The sequence below is a fragment of the Helianthus annuus genome, chromosome 11 (assembly GCF_002127325.2).
Source record: "Helianthus annuus cultivar XRQ/B chromosome 11, HanXRQr2.0-SUNRISE, whole genome shotgun sequence".
Classification (NCBI taxonomy): domain Eukaryota; kingdom Viridiplantae; phylum Streptophyta; class Magnoliopsida; order Asterales; family Asteraceae; genus Helianthus; species Helianthus annuus.
This window is the reverse complement of record NC_035443.2, coordinates 11,607,908-11,624,818: the sequence shown is the minus strand read 5'-3', so window position 1 is coordinate 11,624,818 and position 16,911 is coordinate 11,607,908.

Genomic DNA, 16,911 nt, shown 5'->3' with positions numbered 1-16,911 from the left:
ACACGAATTACAGAGAATTATGCTATTTAAATTTCCGAGTGTGTTTGTTTGTTCGGTAACCACTCACGCCTTCGCATTCGCTTGCTATGATTAAAAACACTAAATCGCAAACGCTATTAGTAGTAGTAATGTTATGCTGTGTGTTCTTATATGCTTTACTTGTGTGTGCTTTATATGTTATAGATTATACTCGCAAATGCTTATCGCAACGCAAACTCAATGCTACTCGCACAACTCGATTTATCACTCTAAAACGCAACATGACCCGATACTTACTATCACACCAAAATACATTAGGTACCAATACTAATTAACGCAACAAAACACATTAAACGAGCATTCTCTACGCGAAAACGGGAAATTTCCATACAAAACAGGCCCCTCGTACGACGCCATGCAGCCTTGTACGAAGGCACTGCCTTCGTACGAAGGCAGCAGGTTCGAATCAGGCCTCTTGTGCGATCCCACCATCTCTATAAATACCCAGCCACACTCCTCATTCATTCTCACCTGCTGATTCATACCGAAACCCTGCCGAATTGCTGTCCGACCATTTTCAAGTAAGATTTAACAGTTTTATTCAATTACACAACATTTTCCACTACGATTTTCCACAAATCACTTTGATTTCATCAAAACTCTTTTGTTTTCAACTAAACTTCATCTTTTTACTTGAAACTTCATCTTTCTCACCTAAACTCTATCTTTTTCATCTTAACTTCTCTGTTTTCTATAGAACTCTTCATCTTTTTCATCAAACCTTCTTCTTTTACAACGGATTTACACTTAACCGAGTGAATTGGGACTAGCTTCGGCTTCCCAACTTAGAAATAAGTTGATTTCACACTCACCAAGTGTTAGATCTAAGTGAAAACTCTTTAAAACTCGTTTAAACTTGATTTACACCCTAAAACGGACCTAAAACGACATGTATTTCGTTCACTGAATAGTGGAACGAGGTAATGTCAAAACCAGCTTGAATAGGACTCGGAAACACATCCGATTCAGGCGAAAGCACAGCACCAAATGCCAAGAACAGCCACGTTTGCCAACTGGACTATTCTGTGCGAAGCCAGCTTCGTACGAAGGCACATGGCCTCGTACGAAGGCGCTGCCTTCGTAATAAGGCACTGGTTTTACACGTAACAGCCCGATTCTCACTCATGACGTAATCAAAGACCTCTCCGATTTTAAGCTTAATCAGTAGCTTAAGGTTAGAGGGATGAACACTCGATTTTCCGAAGACGACGCGAAGACACTCGATTTTGGACAACGGAAGCAACACGAGTACGAAGACCCACCTTCGTACGAAGGCACACCTTCAGCTTCGTACGAAGCTTCTGTTTTCCACCAACACTTCGATTTCGATCGTTTCAGCACTCTGGAAGACTTACGCATTTTGTCCCCGTACGCAGGCTGATCCGGCGCTCCCTTCAATCCATTGCAGATCGTGTTTACTTGATAGACACGCACTGTGAGTATACTCAAACCCATTTTCGTTTAACGCACTTTTGGGCGTTACATACGTTCTCTATCAAAAACACAACACACAACGCAAACACTTTATAAACGCTAACCGCTCCCGCATGCTATACGTGATTTGTTGAATGCCTGTTACTATGCTTACACAGTGTTATTGCCAGACCACCTTTAGCAACGATAGTACTATAGTTTGGACTCAGCACCTGATTTGTCAGGGGTTGCTAAGGATCACATACTTTACTTCACGTGTTCGCTTCGGTGAACATGTGTCGCGCATACTCTACTCGCAATCACGTGGTTAGGTTGTATCATTGTTGGTAGTTACATGCTTCGCCCGTTACGTGTTACATGCTGGTTATGTGTAAACGCTTTTTGTACTATATCTATGCAAACTTGTGTAGTCACCTTTACTTTATGTATTGACTTTTATTTTAACGTATGTGACAGGTTGATGGATTGTTATGCTGAAATCAAGATAGGAAGTCTAGAAACTCATCTAATAAAATCTAGGTTGTCGGATTGGATCTTGTTTGAGAGATTTTGATGTCTGTAATAACTATTTGTGGATTATTTGTTTGATAGTATGGGATATTAAACGTATTAAAAATATTATCATTTAATAGTTGTTATGGATTCTCTTGAGCAATCTGGTGGTGCCGCGCCACGATGATTCCGCCATCGGTTGGGGTGTGACATTTGTCATCGATAAACATTTGATGATGTGTACCATGTGCTCGTTTACTCGTTTACTTTCTTAGGCCATATGTAGTCGTAAAGCCCCTTGTGGGGCATTATTCGACAAGTAGCGAAACGCATAAGAGAGGGGCTTTATATCACAAGAGGGTGTAGTGGTAAGAGGTTATACCCCCTTCAGTTATACAGATGTATGTATGTATATATATATATGTGTGTTTGTGAGTTGGAAAGAATGGTCACGCCGCGATGTTCATAATAGGAGCAGAAATTGAAACCCCCATAGCGCCCCCTGAAATGGTGTTGGGCGGCGCTATGGGGCGGTATAGTGGGGATCCTCGTGATATAGTGCTGCATTACACAAGGACTTAGCGCATCACCAATAGAGGTGTATTTTGGTGTTAATGTAGCACCTCCCAATCAATGAGAGCATTTCTCTCTCTTAACACATACACAAAAAACACTCTTTCTCTCTCATCTCACTTACATACTCTTTATCCATCCATTCTTCCTCACATACATACATTAGTACACTCTCTCTCCTTCACCTCACACCCTCTCTCCTCCACATCACTTTCTCTCTCTTTAAAAACATTTCTATCCTAAGACTATGGGGAGTGGAGGAGCTTGGTCATGCCCAACGCTTGCCCAGAATGGAGCAGTTGGCGTTAAACCCAAACCGCCGTCCCAACCCACGCCCCACTCCCCACAATCTAAGATACTAATTAAAATACATACGAGGACATCGTGAACCATACAAGAAGTGGGTTTTTCTTATACATAGAAGGTAGATGAAATATATATTCATGTGGAAGATCATAAAGTCGTCTCCTAGTTTTTTTTGAAAGGCAATTTTTTTTCCTGTTGTTTGTGGGATTTTAATCCAAGATCTTGCTCTCCCAAATTGTTTAAAGTCTTTTTCTTTACTAATAGACTACCACCCCATTGATATAAAAGTCGTCTCCAAGTGATACAACAACTAGAACTTGCTTATTTAAATATAATATAATACTATGATCTTGACGTGCCGTGCGTTGCGGCGGCGGCGAAAGCTATAATAACTTCCATTTATAGTGTGTATTTGACTTGACTCTTTATCCAAAATAAAAATTACGTCTTTGTCGAATGAACACGCATTATATTTGACCCGACTCGCTTTCGAACATAGTTTACGAACGTACACAAAATAAGTATAAAAACGTATTATTGTTTACCAGACTCATTTGAGAGAAAAATCTATGTCAACACGTGAATCGTTTACGTTGAAACGTGAATTTAAAATGACAGGTACGTTAAAATTGTCATACGTCGCGCATTACGGTGGCGACACCTTAGTTGTTTATAGCAGGCGGCACGTTATATGATTCGTTAACCATATAAAAACACATGTTTTGACATATCCGATCTAACTCTGTGTAGCCTATATAAGCATTGTGGTTACAGTTTACGATGATGACATTAACGTGTGATGCCCGCACGCGACATTACACGTGTTTGACTTTGTTATATACAGTACGTTCTTGACATTAACGTCATTAGATGGTTAAAAAAGAGTATGAATCGCTCATTGTGGTATTAAGTTATAACAATATTTTAGATAACCGTGTAAAGTCGTAAAAGTAATTTAGACATTAACATGGTTATATATAGATAAAAAAAAGTGTATTAATGTGTGATGCTATGAGCTAAAGTCGTAAAAGTAATTCATAGTAAAATGAGACATCAAGTTATTAAGTAAAAAAAAGTTGGTGGATCAAAGTTGTCAATTATCAAAATTGAAAATGAATGTGTAACTTAGTTAGTTTGAGAGTGTGAAATGAAAGAATTAAAAGTATAAGGGATAGAATTGTAACTTTTGGTGGTTATTTGTAAATTGAAAGAATATAAAAGTGTAAGGGCTATATGTGTAGCTTTGCAAAAGTTAGGGACTTAAAGACAAAGGTCCAATATATATTAAATTGTAATAAAATAATAATAATAATTAAATAACACGTGATAATAATATATTTAGTAAATCAAATTGTAATTAATTTAATAGACCATGATTGATATACAGGATATACGATTGTGGCCTGTATGTATTAAATAATAAAATTAGAAAATGATGTATTGGATTATGGTAAATTATCTAACATAATTAAGAAAATAATGATTTATTTAAAAATTAAATCATAAAATAGTTTTATATGTTTTGTTATAAAACCTTTATTATTAGAAAATGCAACATGTTTTTTTTTTGAAACTAGATGTGGACATGTAGTTAAGACATTACATAAACGGATATAGATCTATAACTTCTAATAAAACAAAACAAGCTGAGGCCACATGTCATCTCCTAACACTGCTGGCTTTGGAAAATGGCGCTCAAAATTTTGTTTTGCCTTCACCGTTCTCTTTTTCTATTTTCCATTTTATCAGTTTTCCTTTTCCCTTTCCAAAACCCTATTCAACCATGGCCGCATACCTCTTTCCCCGTCGTTTAATTTCCTTTTCATTCTTCACGTTTACATCTTCTCTTTGAACAACCCTAATGGAGACTGTCCTAATCCAGCAGATCGATTTTCATCTGATATGTTTTGACGGGTTAGGGTTTTTCAATTCCCCGTCAGTAGAGAAGAAGATGAAGGTTAGTATATACTTCCGAATGTTTGGTTCTAAGCATGGCTCGTCCTGATTGTTGTATCTCATATTGATTTAAGGTATCTACAGGTCTCTAACTTTCGATTTAAATACCAATATTTCTCTAATTTTTCAGCATCAATCTCTTCGCGGATGGGGGATCACCCGGATATCATGTTTCAGGTTAGGGTTTTTGAAAATCTTGATTATTACATGTTAAGTTGGCTGTTGTGGTTCAGATTACAAATACATCTATTGAAAACGGGTATTGCATGATAGGCTTTGTTAAACTGGTTGTGTAATTCTTCTGAGATTTGACTGATTGTTACTAATTATCCTTGAAAAAATAAAAAATATTTGGTTTTCTTATGTTTGCACATGTAAAAGATGCCCTTTTAGCATTGTTCGTTGTGGATTTTGGTTAATTCACATGATTTAGGTTTATCTTCATTTCAAGTTGTAAAGTTATTTAGCAAATCAAATTGATCTTTCCCTTGGGGTAGTGTTTTATCATTATAACAGGGGATATGTAATTTTTTTTCCAAACAATTAAAGAAAATACCGACTATTAAAAAAGTGACCTGCTTTTAACAGGTAGATGTCCCTCCACCTACATTAGTTGATTTTAGTTTAATTCTAGACCCCTGAGTTGAACAACGTTAGAAAATCGAACATTGGCTATACACATGAGAACATAAGTCAGATGATTTTGATGGTTTTCACTTAATGGCTTTTATGCATTATATAATTCGTGGCATAATTTTTTTAGTTTTTCTTCTTTGAAACTGATTTGAGCAGTGTGGCAACAGAGACGAGGGTTTCAAATTTGCCACTTGTGGTATAATATATGGTCCGAGAAAGGTTTAATGGCTGAATGCAAATTTGTTTGATTTCGGATCTAGTTTCGGTTTCACTGAAGTAAAAGACTATTTGCTAAATTGTTCTTCACAAGCCATCGTCAATAAGGTTGAAGGGGTATGGTCCCAGATCTCGCGTCAGCATCGACCGCGAGTGACCATTACCCTTATCAAAACCCCCACTAGCTAACAACCTACTTGTGCCCATGCGAGAACGCGTCGGCACAAGGGTTGAATCCAATCTATCTAGTAACGAAGGAGGACTTACATGGAACATGAGAACGGTAGAGTGATGCGACATAGCATCACATCTGGTGTATGAAAACGGAAGTATTCACAGCGATGCGGCATCGCACCGCATCCAGTGAACACTTCTATCAATACAAGAAAGCCTTACCTTAGGCATAGAAGAAGATGAACGTAACGGTGCGGCTGACACCGCACCATATGGACGTTTTCGTCACGACAAGGGATGCAGGCAAATAGTCTCCGCGGACGACGATGCGGCTAGCACCGCATCTCGCGTATTCCTTGATCACAAGTAGGAGACGCGGTAACTTCAGATGTTACCGCACGTAGCGATGCGGCTTGCACCGCATCCTATGCATTCAACAAGTGGGACTGACACCACAGTGCAAGTGGCACCAATGGCAGTTACCTGTCAGAGCTACGTAAGCAATGGACTGACGTGGCGTAACCTCCACAACCGACAAGCCTGACACACCTGCAAAGGTGCAGCACGTCGTCAGTCCATCCATCATCATCCTCCTTCACTCCTCGGCTATAAATACCAACCCCAAACCAGGTTTGAGGTATCTCTTCACAACTCTCTCACTACTACTACTATCTTACTTTGCTTCTCAAGCAAACTACTGATTCTCACGCCGGAGAGTGGTAACAAGGAGCACCCCCCACCCCATCCTCCTTGTTACGAGTCACAGCTTGTTTCCTTGTGCAGGAGATCAACCACCGGTGATCCAGCCAGCGATCCTCGAGAGGAAGGGATTAACCCTTCTTGACGAGACCAGTGTGTTAATCCCGCCCGGTTAACCATTGTTTCATCAAAGGTATATAATGCCATCGTGAATAAGGTGTTGGAAAATAAGTGAAAATAGCATTTTTCACAAATATAGGAAAATGATTTTTTCCTATTTTGGACTAGAAATAAATATAATAAAATGAGCGGGTTTTATGTATTTATTTGTGGGTTTGTGTTCTATGTTGGAAGAGCTTCGCAACGAACTAAACCACGTCCAAAACCGAGCTAAGATGAATGAGATATCGATGCTCAAAGTTGGGTGTTTGGAACATTCAATGTTGAAACTAAAGGGAAAGTAGCACCTTGTCCCACATAGGAGGAGGGATGGAACTTAAATGGGTATTTAAGGTGGAACTCTCCATCCTTATTGTTTCATGGAAGCACTCACTAGTGTCCTCGCGAAGGGTGCGGAGCACCCTAACTCGCACTCGCACTCGCACACGCGCGCGCGCGCGCGTGGCGTGGGCGATGAGGCGCAATGTGGCGCTTTGATGGCGCACTTTGCACTTCGCACGCTCGCATCGCCGCGAGCCGCTTGAGAGCCGCCTTTGTATTTTTGACCGCGCGCGCGTGGTGAAGCACAAGGGTTGCAAGGACCAAGTGGTAGGTGATGCGGCGCATGGCGTGGCAGTCATGCGCATGCGCGCACGGGTACACGAGGCGCGCGGTTGGGAGCATGGTGCATGGGTCCTACTGTGCCGTGTGCGGCGCACCAGAGTGAGCCAATACGGCGCGACTGTGTGGCGCGCACGTATAGACTCACAGGTGACGTGGCGCACGCCGCACCGCCGCATGGACGGACTTGAGCTGCACCGCCGCACGCCGCATGGACGGACTTGAGTTGCACCGCCGCACGGCAGTGAGCCAAGAGGCCGCACGCCGCATGGCAGTGAGCCAAGAGGCCGCACGCCGCATGGCGCACCGCGCATGGGCGCGCGCGCGCACAGAAGCTTCCAGCATTGAATGACAGGGCAGTTTCAGTCCAGCTTCGTAACTGACGAGTTAATAGGCTTTGACTGAGAATTAAATGACGTATTAAATTGCATTGAAGACGTTTAATGCAATTTAAACCTCTCATTTAATTCATTTTGACTGTTTCAACCTAGGAGCTGTATAAATACAGCTCCATACCCACTTCAGAAGGATACCAGCAACAACAACAGCAAACAACTTTCTCTCTACAATAATTAAGATCTTCTCCAGCATTGTTCAAGGTAGCCTTCGGGTTGTAGGCTTTCTCCGGCAGTACGCTGCTCCGGCTGTTGTACCCTGGGAAACAAAACGAGTACTCTTGGGAGACTCGGAATTTGTTTTAAGGGAAGCGTGTTGAACACGTGCCTCAGTCAAATTCTGCTTCTACACCTTTCTTGTATTTTGGATTTTTCAGTTGTAATAGTATTGTTTCTTTTTCTGCTTTCTTTGTATTGTAATCAGTAATAAAATTTGTTTATTTTATTTAATTTATGCGAACGGTTCCTACAATCTTAAAACAAATTTTTAAAACCGTTCGTGTAATCAAAACCATTCTGTTTGTGATTCAAACCAGTTTTGATTTCACTCAGTTTGTGTTTTAAAAACAGATTTTTTTTGTTTTCTTCTTCAAAGGTGCGACTTTGGTTGAAAACAATTGGTTACATCAGAATTTGTCCTAAAAATTTGCTAAACTTTCTGATTTGGTCTTCAAAGTTGGACTTAGAAGCCGATTAGTAAGTTTTAAATATTATAAATTTTCTGTCTTTGGTCTTCAAAGTTGGACTTAGAAGCCAAAACAGTAAATTGTGGTAAAATTAAAATTTAGTAGTTTCCTTCTGGTTTGTGCGTAAATCAGAATTTTTTGACTAAAAATTTTAATTTTAATTTTTTCAGAATGTCGACCTCAAACAACAACAATACGAATGTTGTAGTTGGAACCCCTGCCAACACTGTGGGAGCGTCCACAGTGGCAAATCATGCTGAAAGACCTGAGAAGTTCTCGGGTCTACACTTCAAGCGGTGGCAACAGAAGATGTTCTTCTACTTGACCACCATGAACCTTGCGAGGTTCTTGACGGAAACCGCTCCCCAACCTGCGGAAGGGGAGACCGACGCTCAGGCTCTGAGCGCGGTAGATGCGTGGAAGCATTCGGATTTCATATGTCGAGGCTATGTACTCAACGGTCTCTCGGATGCTTTGTATAATGTGTACTATAATATCAAGACTTCCAAAGAATTATGGGAGTCCTTGGAGAAAAAGTACAAAACGGAGGATGCGGGAACAAAGAAATTTGTTGTCGCCCGTTTCTTGGACTTCAAAATGGTTGATAACAAGCCGGTTATGAATCAAGTCCAAGAGTTGCAAATTATACTAAATGACATCCATGCCGAGGGAATGATACTTAGCGAGACATTTCAAGTGGCAGCCATGATTGAGAAATTACCTCCTGCTTGGTTGGATTTTAAGAATTATCTTAAACACAAGCGGAAGGAAATGTCGGTGGAGGACCTTGTTCTTCGTCTTCGTATAGAAGAGGAGAATAGGATCGCCCTAAAAAACAGCCTTGTGCAGCCTAGTGCTAGCGCAAATCTGGTTGAGCATGGGCAATCCTCAAAGGGCGCGAAGAGCAAGGGGAAAAAGGACAAAGGAAAAGGGAAAGCAAAGGCTAGCAACCTTGGACCGAAGAAAGGGGTTGTGAAAAAGAAACCTCAAACGTTCCAAGGGACTTGTTACAACTGTGACGAGCCGGGGCATCGGGCTAACCAATGCAAGAAACCAAAGCGTGAGCGTGCGCACATGGTGGATGAAGACGGAATGCCTTTGGTGGCAATGATTTCCGACAAAAGCGCAATGATGGATGAGGTCAATACTGTGACCAACACTCCAAAAGGTTGGTGGGTTGATACGGGCGCGACCCGTCACGTTTGTGCAGACAAAAGTCTCTTTACCACCTTCAAGGCGCTTTCTGGAGAAGAGAAGCTGTATATGGGAAATGCAGCCACCGCTGACATCATGGGTGAAGGAACGGTGATCTTGAAGTGGACTTCGGGGAAGGAGCTCACTCTAAGCAACGTGTTGTATGTCCCAGACTTGCGAAAGAATTTAGTCTCGGGATGGTTGCTTAACAAGTTTGGATTTCGTTTAGTTTTTGAGAGCGATCAATTTGTACTAACTAAACGAGGAACGTATGTAGGCAAGGGCTATGCCCAAAATGGAATGTTCAAATTGAATGTAATGGCTGTCAAGAACATGAATAAAATTGCTACTACTTCTACTTATATGCTTGAGTTTTCTGAATCGAATAAATGGCATGGTAGATTAGGTCACGTAAATTTTAATTCTATACGCCGTTTAATCAATTTAAATTGTATACCAACATTCCATATTGATTCACACTATAAATGTGAAACATGCGTTGAATCCAAACTTACAAGAACATCATCAAAATCGGTTGAACGAATAACCGAACCCCTTGATTTAATTCACACTGATATTTGTGACTTAAAAGCGGTACCCACAACAGGTGGAAATAAGTACTTCATCACGTTTATTGACGATAGTACTAAATATTGCTATGTTTATTTACTAAAAAGTAAAGATGAAGCAATAAGTAAATTTATCTTGTATAAAAATGAAGTTGAGAATCAACTTCAAAAGAAGATAAAGGCTTTGCGAAGCGATCGAGGAGGCGAATATGTTGCACCTTTTGCCGAGTTATGCGCAAAAAGTGGCATTGTACATGAGTGTACACCTCCTTACTCTCCACAATCAAATGGCGTGGCGGAACGAAAGAACCGCACATTGAAAGAAATGATGAACGCCATGTTGATAAGTTCTGGGGTGAGCCACGAACTGTGGGGGGAAGCCATTCTCTCGGCTAATTATCTTTTGAACAGGATACCACTCAAAAAGAGAGACGAAACTCCATATGAGTTATGGAAAAGGAAGAAACCTTCATACAAATACTTGAAAGTGTGGGGGTGCCTAGCAAAGGTGACTGTACCACCTCCTAAGGCTCTTAGGATAGGACCCAAAACTGTTGATTGCATATTTATTGGGTATGCACATCAAAGTAGTGCACATCGCTTTCTTGTACATGAGTCCAAGAATCCTGATGTACACGTAAACACTATTATGGAGGTGAATTCTAACGTTGTGTCTTACTTTGAAAATGTGTTTCCTTTGAGAAGACAAACACATGCAACGTCATCAACACCCAATTTTGAAGTAGGTGAAAGTTCATCTACACCAGTTGATGAGGTGGTTCATGATAAGACACATGAACAACCTGAGGTTGAAGAAACCGATCGTAGGCGAAGTAAAAGGCCAAGGGTTGAAAAATCCTTCGGTCCAGACTTCGTTAGCTATATGGTTGAGGGCGAGCCCAATACATATCGCGAAGCGGTTTCCTCTTCAGAAGGACCTCAATGGAAAGAAGCAATAAGAAATGAAATAGATTCTATATTGCAAAATCATACTTGGGAGTTAGTAGATCTTCCACCTGGTTGCAAACCACTTGGATATCGTTGGATATTCAAAAGGAAGATGAAAACTGATGGAAGTATTGATAAGTACAAGGCTAGGTTGGTGATTAAAGGATTTAGACAAAAGGAAGGTCTAGATTACTTTGATACCTACTCGCCTGTGACGCGCATAACCTCGATTAGATTGGTTCTTGCTATAGCGGCGTTAAGAAATTTGGAAGTTCACCAAATGGACGTTAAAACCGCATTTCTAAATGGCGATTTAGAAGAAGAAATTTACATGGAGCAACCTGAAGGTTTCTCGGCCCCAGGTCAAGAGGGTAAAGTATGTAAACTCGTCAAGTCTTTGTATGGCTTGAAGCAAGCACCAAAACAATGGCACCAAAAGTTTGATCATGTCATGATTGACAATGGTTTCAAAATAAATGAGTGCGACAAGTGTGTTTATTTCAAAGACACAAATGAAGGTTATGTCATCTTATGCCTTTATGTAGACGATATGCTTATCATTGGGAGTAATGATAAAATTATCAAAGCTACTAAAAGCATGTTGAAAGCGAGATTTGACATGAAAGACATGGGTTTAGCGGATGTGATTCTTGGAGTAAAGATCATAAGAACCCAAGAAGGTCTTGTGTTAAGTCAATCTCACTATGTGGATAAAATTCTTGAAAAATTCAACTCGGGAGATACGAGTGTCGCTCGAACTCCAGTTGATACCTCCCAACATCTCAAGAAGAATAAAGGAGATGGAGTTGCTCAGTTAGAGTATTCAAGAATTATAGGCAGTCTAATGTATCTAATGACATGTACTAGACCCGACTTGGCTTACGCGGTGAGTAGGCTAAGTAGATACACCAGCAATCCGTGCGCGGATCATTGGAAGGCTATCACGAGGGTGCTTAGATACATACGATACACAAGAGACTATGGACTGCATTATACCCGACAACCAGCAGTGATCGAAGGATACACTGATGCAAACTGGATATCGGATAATAAAGATTCCAAATCAACAAGTGGTTACGTGTTTACACTTGGAGGAGCTGCTATTGCTTGGAAGTCTTCTAAGCAAACGGTCATAGCAAGATCCACAATGGAATCTGAATTTATCGCCTTGGATAAGTCAGGCGAGGAGGCGGAATGGCTACGTCAATTCGTGGAAGATATTCCAAGATGGCCAAAGCCTTTGCCAGCCATATGTGTACATTGTGATAGCCAATCAGCGATTGGTAGAGCTCAAAGCTTGATGTACAATGGCAGATCAAGGCATATGCGACGTAGACATAACACGATACGACAACTACTCTCAACGGGTGTTATCACAATTGATTATGTGAGATCAGCGGATAACATTGCGGACCCGTTTACAAAAGGCTTAAGCAGAGAGTTAGTAGAAACGTCATCAAGAGGAATGGGACTAAAGCCCGTGGTTAATGGGAATATGAGGGAAACCTAACTTAGTTGACTGGAGATCCCAAGATCTAAGTTCAATAGGACAACTTAATCATATTACCAAAACGGAGTCACTGTGGGGGAGTACCCCAAACTAAATAAAAGGGAGTTACATATACTTCCTAGTCCATTCCAATCAGTGACATGAAGTGAGGTTAAGCATATTAAGGTTAATGATTTCGGGAAATCAAATAACCATGATGCTTTTAATGATTCAAGGGAATCACCTATGTTAGAGAGAAGTGGGGTCGCTTCAAATGGATTTGTGGGGTGCGCAAATCCTAGAGCTCTCGCAGAACCAGGCTAGTGTTCCAGGACCATAATAGGACACGAAAATGAGGAGTTGGCCAAACCAGGGAGAGTATTGTGTGAAGTGTATTGTCGTTTACACAAATGGGGGTATGTTCAAGGACATCGCGTCTACACACCGCTAGTAAGCTAAGTGCGCTTCACAAAAGAAGGTTCAAAGGCTTCAACCTACCTATCTTGCAATACTCAACTGTCGAAGTTTATCGTTGAAAAGTGTAAGGAAAAGATCCATTTCCATACATGTGGGGGATTGTTGGAAATTTGATGAAAATAGCATTTTTCATGTGGGGGATTGTTGGAAAATAAGTGAAAATAGCATTTTTCACAAATATAGGAAAATGATTTTTTCCTATTTTGGACTAGAAATAAATATAATAAAATGAGCGGGTTTTATGTATTTATTTGTGGGTTTGTGTTCTATGTTGGAAGAGCTTCGCAACGAACTAAACCACGTCCAAAACCGAGCTAAGATGAATGAGATATCGATGCTCAAAGTTGGGTGTTTGGAACATTCAATGTTGAAACTAAAGGGAAAGTAGCACCTTGTCCCACATAGGAGGAGGGATGGAACTTAAATGGGTATTTAAGGTGGAACTCTCCATCCTTATTGTTTCATGGAAGCACTCACTAGTGTCCTCGCGAAGGGTGCGGAGCACCCTAACTCGCACTCGCACTCGCACACGCGCGCGCGCGCGCGTGGCGTGGGCGATGAGGCGCAATGTGGCGCTTTGATGGCGCACTTTGCACTTCGCACGCTCGCATCGCCGCGAGCCGCTTGAGAGCCGCCTTTGTATTTTTGACCGCGCGCGCGTGGTGAAGCACAAGGGTTGCAAGGACCAAGTGGTAGGTGATGCGGCGCATGGCGTGGCAGTCATGCGCATGCGCGCACGGGTACACGAGGCGCGCGGTTGGGAGCATGGTGCATGGGTCCTACTGTGCCGTGTGCGGCGCACCAGAGTGAGCCAATACGGCGCGACTGTGTGGCGCGCACGTATAGACTCACAGGTGACGTGGCGCACGCCGCACCGCCGCATGGACGGACTTGAGCTGCACCGCCGCACGCCGCATGGACGGACTTGAGTTGCACCGCCGCACCGCCGCACGGCGCACGGCAGTGAGCCAAGAGGCCGCACGCCGCATGGCAGTGAGCCAAGAGGCCGCACGCCGCATGGCGCACCGCGCATGGGCGCGCGCGCGCACAGAAGCTTCCAGCATTGAATGACAGGGCAGTTTCAGTCCAGCTTCGTAACTGACGAGTTAATAGGCTTTGACTGAGAATTAAATGACGTATTAAATTGCATTGAAGACGTTTAATGCAATTTAAACCTCTCATTTAATTCATTTTGACTGTTTCAACCTAGGAGCTGTATAAATACAGCTCCATACCCACTTCAGAAGGATACCAGCAACAACAACAGCAAACAACTTTCTCTCTACAATAATTAAGATCTTCTCCAGCATTGTTCAAGGTAGCCTTCGGGTTGTAGGCTTTCTCCGGCAGTACGCTGCTCCGGCTGTTGTACCCTGGGAAACAAAACGAGTACTCTTGGGAGACTCGGAATTTGTTTTAAGGGAAGCGTGTTGAACACGTGCCTCAGTCAAATTCTGCTTCTACACCTTTCTTGTATTTTGGATTTTTCAGTTGTAATAGTATTGTTTCTTTTTCTGCTTTCTTTGTATTGTAATCAGTAATAAAATTTGTTTATTTTATTTAATTTATGCGAACGGTTCCTACATAAGGTATATATATATTATATGATGAAAAATAATGCAATGCTAATAGTGTAACCTTTTTTTTCCACTCTTGCTTTCCAACCAGGTAAGTTTCAAACAAATAAATTACTGTAATGGGTCTACTTAGTCTCTATTTGGATATCAAAAAGCCCATTCCTCCTTTTCTATCTTTATTACTTGAGGTTGCAAACTAGGCAGGTTAGGCATAACAGCCGACAGGGTTTGGTTTGAATTTTTAAACGGGTCTGGTTAGACAAAATAGTTTTTTACCGGTAGAGTTAAATTGACCCAAAACGTTTGTTTGTCCTTTTTCTTAATGTTTATCTATAGTTTTAGTAGACTTTAATATGAATAAACTTTGGCACTTTTCTAAGTTTTAAAAGGATATAAACGAGTTTGTTTTTCTTTTTTTTTTTTAAATAATTGTTAACCCAAACATATATAGCCACTTCAACCCACCACCACATTTCATAATTCAACTCTACACAAAATGGGTTTGACCTTGAAAGTCAATGTACTTTCTCAGAATGCATTTGATTTTGGGTGTTCAATTCAAGTTTTGATCTTTGTAACAACTGAATAATCTTATTTCATGTTACATAACCACAACCTGCAGTGGAGAGGTAGGTTACATAAGTTACATGCTGTAGTGTGATTAAAATATTTTTCAGTTCTACAAAGAAAATGTTACAAAATTGGTTTGAATAAAAAAGTTACTTCATCATGATTAATTGTTATGCATGTTATAGAGGTATTGTTTGGGTTCTTGTGAAAACGTATGAGAATGGATTGGGTTATACTATCTTAGACATCGAATTTAGATTCTTGGAGTTTGCAAATCTTAGTAAATCATACGATGATACGACTGTCAAGAATTTTTGTCTTTATATTGTTTTATAAATCATTATTTGAGATAACGACTTCAGCAACTAAAAGACTAAAAATAGTATGTCTTTATTTCATATTTACCTTTGTGCTAATGTGATTGAAACAGGCACAACCATATATTAAAGAACCAAAGAGATTCAAGAATTGGGTGATTCTATGGTCAAAGGAGTGGTTCCTAAAAATAATATAAATAAAACAGTTGAGGTGGCGGTTATGTGTCTTCAAGATGAGTGGAATGCCTGTCCATTGATATCGGACATTATAGGGGCTCTAACCCTCCTCACCCTAGCTCACCATGAAGATTTACTGGCCCACAAAAATACCTGTTGTCATCATCATCGTCGTATTCGTTATCAGATTTTGACTTAAATAGAGAGCTAGATATAAAGATTGAACCAGTGCTAGAGCCAGTCTCCCGCCACCGTTTTTGCTCACTTAGATGCCTCAACTGTGCTTTCTATACATGTAACCTATTATCTTTATCAAAGTCTGATGGTTGTGCGTAGATGTTAGGATCGGAGGCTCTCATAATTGTGCTTGTTTACATAATTTAGACATTAAGTGCAGGGGAAATGAACACAAACTTTGTAAGCACAATTCAGGAAGAAGATAGTTTTGATAAACAGATGCTTTTCATAGAGTCGAATGATTACAATACAAAGCAAAAAATTTAAATAGCATGCTTACAAAACTAAGCTCCCCCTCAGCCTGATGCTCCAAGGTTGATTGCACAAGATGAAAGGATTGGACTAGAGGAGAAGAACCCACTCAGTCAATCAAATTTAACAGTACAAGTTACTGTTACATTTATAGGCAAACCAAACCCCTGAAGCATCTCAGCTGACGTCACCATGAAAGTGACATCTAACAAACTCTATCTAATGTTCTATGACAACTGACCATACAGACACTGATTACTTTCTAAACACTGATTCTTCATTCCATTGTTGTAGTCAACCACTGATGTTGAGCATCAGTGCTTTCTTTAAAGGGTGATCAGGCCTTGAACGAGCAGTACTTTAGTTCTTCATCAGTGCTTGGAATCCATCAGTAGATTGAGCTTTAGTCTTTAATCTTCATCAGTACTTTAGTAGCAGTTGTTCTATTGAGCAGTGTTTTGAAGTCTATTAGATGCTAGATAACCACTGTCAAGGGGAGAGCTTAATGCAAACAGCTGCTTATGATTAATCCTCTATGGTGAACCGATTTTGGCTTTCATTATCTATTCCTTTAGTAGGGTTCCATCCCAACAATCTTCCCCTGGAACAGATAATGCCATAACCTTTCATTATTCTGGATTTTTATTTCTCATTAGAAGTTCCCTAACTTGTTCTTTAAATTGAAGCTCAAAATCCTGAGAACTAGTATCACCCTCAT